We start from the raw sequence: 3,468 nt of genomic DNA on the forward strand, positions 1-3,468 counted from the left end.
TCGTACGTCTACTACTCGTTGTCGTCTCTCTCTCTCTCTCTCTCTCTACTACTACACTACACACACACACTACACACACACACACACACACACTACACACACACACACACACACACACACACACACACACACACACACACACACACACACACACACACACACACACACACACACGCACACACACACACACCTCTGTTTCCCCATCTCTCGCTCTTCGCCTTCTTCTTATAGTTGTTGGCATCCCATCCCCCCTCGCTCTCTTTCCCTCACCCTGACTTCATCAGTCACGCGCGCCTATCTACGCTTGTCGTAACTAAGCCTCGCGTCGTGCTCACTAATGAACCGATCAAGCCCGTTCTAGAGCACGAATTCACGTCGGCAACGTGAAAGCATCGAGTGAAGGAACGAAATAATTAAACAATTGTGACGAAATACTAAATTACTAACTTATAAAATTACTAAATATTGACGTGGCGCCGTTACAAAAATGTCAAAAAAATTTAAAAAAAGAATTACACGAGCGGAGAAATAAACGCACGTACCTGTTCCGAACTGAGCTCTTCCCTATAGGATGCGCGCGCGGAATTCTCTCGTTACCTTAGCGCTGGTATCCTCGTGGCGGCTAGTCTCCTGCGCTGTGATCACACTCAACAACTTTCGCGTTGAAATGCTTTCTACTCGTTCGCTCTCCGACGCGCCACGTGGCGTGAGGAAAGTAATGCAGCCGCTGCGGGTTGATGCTACTGCCTTTTCGGGTTGAGACTGTGTTAAGTACAAACCAGCCAGATGACGCAGACGCACCGCCTTCGGGTATCGAATCGAGTAACCGAAAAGACAGCCACCGGGGGACAGAGTCGGTAAATAGCCTGCTGGGCAGTTGCTGCTCGGAAGCTTTCGCCAGACGAGTGGGCGCGATCCGCAGCGACACCTAGCAGATAACTATGCAATGAATCACGCCAGTTCTCTCTCTCGGGTGCGCTGCTTCTCCCCTGATCCTATAAAGACGCGGCTAGTGGATCCTATAAAGACGCGGCTAGTGGATCCTATAAAGACGCGGCTAGTGGATCCTATAAAGACGCGGCTAGTGGATCCTATAAAGACGCGGCTAGTGGGCAGGCGAGAGACGGGCAGGCGGGTGTACACGCGTCCGCGTGGGATGAAGCGTTGGCGTTGGCTTTACGATACAGACGCCTGCGAGTCGAGTCTATAAGCTTCCCCCAGTCACACCTATCGCTAGCTCGTCATCATCGTGTACGGATCGCACACAGCCGCACGTTGCCATCGTATTAGCAGCTACCGACTCCACCACCCCCTCTCCCCCGAAACCCCGTTCCCGGAGGTGAGCCCCCCCCCCCCGAGTGCTGACTATATCAGCGGAGGAGAAGTATACACGGTACCGGAGTATGAGGACGCGTGCGGTCTGTGCATCAGGTGTCCATCGTTAGAAACCTCGTAAATATGTGCGACCTTCATATTCGTTCAAAATCGCGTAACCTTTGCGCGAGACATTATTTCAATAGTTATGACATTCATACATATGATGCCTAGTTATGATGTTTCTAATAACGGACCCCAGATGTTAGAAATGAGATGTCAGGGTTGAAGAAGATCTCTCTCTAATGTGATATCCGTATCTACTAACAAGAGAAAACGGGAAAGAAGACCAAGATTGGAAAAAATTATATATATATATATATTTATATATATATATATATTTATCTATATATCGAAGCAGGCAAGCTGTAGAAGGTTGTTACCGCTTCATCCCCACCCCTGCCCCCTGTTCCAACATACCCGACCATTCCACATACGTATTATTACTACTGCTTGTGCTATATATGACCACCTACTATTGTAAGTCAGATGAGACCGCGAATTGTCGAGTTTGGTCGCGTATATTAGGCAACAATCGCTAAATGAAATCGATCGACAATTCCGCGAAAGCCTCGATGTCTCATCGCTCTCCTATCTCTTCCAGATCGTAGATGCCAAGCCGGAACTCCGGGGGAGGCTAAGCGCTGCAATGAAGCGACGACGTGCACGCATCGCTGCGTAACCCTGCATCAGATCGATCTATGGATTGAACCGATACTTCTACTCCGCCCACACTCTCTAACTCTCTGACTCTCTCTTTCTCTCTCTCTCTCTCTCTCTCTCTCTCTCTCTCTCTCTTCCCTTCGCCCTCCTCTCCTCTCTCTCTCTCTCTTCTCTCTCTCTCTCGCTCTCTTCTATCTCCTCTCTCTCGCTCGCTCTCTCTCTCTCTCTCTCTCTCTCTCTCTCTCTCTCTCTGTGTGTGTCTATCTCTCTGTGTGTGTCTCTCTCTCCGATTTTTTCTCTGACTTTCTCCCCCTTTGTCTCCTCCTCCTACTCTCTTTCTCTCACTCTCTCGCTCGCGCTTTCTTACTGTCTTTGTTCCCTCCCCACCGCTATCGTCGCTTCCTTTATGTCGCTATCACGCATCGCGAACAGCTGGTTGCCGCAAATACCGTCACTTGTTATGTAAAACAGACGACAAATGCGTACGACCGGTTCGTGGTCGTGGCCGCGCGCGCACGGAAAAAATATTTCATTTCGTGCAGATCTGACGTCATAGTGTGTTTATTATTCGGACGTAAAGTTTCGGCTGTTTGTCTTATTTTTGTATCGCATTTATCGACATGCGCCGGGTAGTCAATTCGATTTTACTGTCTGCAATTCGTTATCGTATTAGGCGTAAATCCATAAAAAAAATCGATTAAAATTTATATTAGAGAAGCAATCAGAAGGGTGGCGTATTCGACCCCCGAAATATTGTCATCTACGAAATTTCCGACTTTACAATTTCTCCCGAAAGCCCTATCTCGCGTAATGAAATAATAATTGAACAAATAAACATAATGTGTTAGGACTAATTAATGGCGTCGCATTTGAGCGCCGGGTATCACAGTGATCGATGCATTCGGCACACCTCGGCCAATTCCGTACCGTCATTCAAACGGGGTATGCAAATATTGATCACGCATACAAATAAAACTATCTATATAGAATATCCCTACGCATTCTAACTTATTCCATATAACGCATATTTCTATATCGGCAACTTCATGGAGTGAATTCACTCCAGAAGAGCCGTATGAAACGCGCCTACGTATCGCGGTAAAATACCGATGAAATCGATTTTGATGAAAAATACCAGTGAATCTAATTGGAATGCTTCTTGCTTCAACCGATTTTATTGTTTTACAGAGTACGGCAGGGAATTAAAAATGTAGTTTCATTAGTGGTTATATTTTTTTCCGGCGAAACGAGGTTAGGCTTAGAAGCGTACCAAAATATGTGATATGGTATCCATCCATCCATCTATCCATCTATCCATCCATCCATCCATTCATTCATTCATCCATCCATCCATCCATCCATCCATCTATCCATACATACATACATCCATCAATTAGCCGCCCATCCCTCTATCTATCTAGATATCTAGAT

General features: G+C 46.7%; 1 protein-coding gene across 2 annotated transcripts in view; it reads right to left on the minus strand.

Annotated features, from left to right (window-relative positions):
• LOC106807104 (U8-agatoxin-Ao1a-like) overlaps positions 1-834 on the minus strand; it is a 47,348-nt gene extending 46,514 nt beyond the window's left edge. Inside the window, exon 1 of one of the 2 annotated variants that reach the window (XM_014809361.1) lies at positions 598-834. The gene's annotated coding sequence lies outside the window, so the exon portion shown is untranslated. Of the gene's footprint in view, positions 1-542 lie in introns of both variants that reach the window. The other variant, XM_014809360.1, reaches the window with a different exon arrangement.
• Between the last annotated feature and the right edge of the window lie 2,634 nt (positions 835-3,468).

This window comes from Priapulus caudatus, unplaced genomic scaffold (assembly GCF_000485595.1).
Source record: "Priapulus caudatus unplaced genomic scaffold, Priapulus_caudatus-5.0.1 Scaffold196, whole genome shotgun sequence".
NCBI lineage: Eukaryota > Metazoa > Priapulida > Priapulimorpha > Priapulimorphida > Priapulidae > Priapulus > Priapulus caudatus.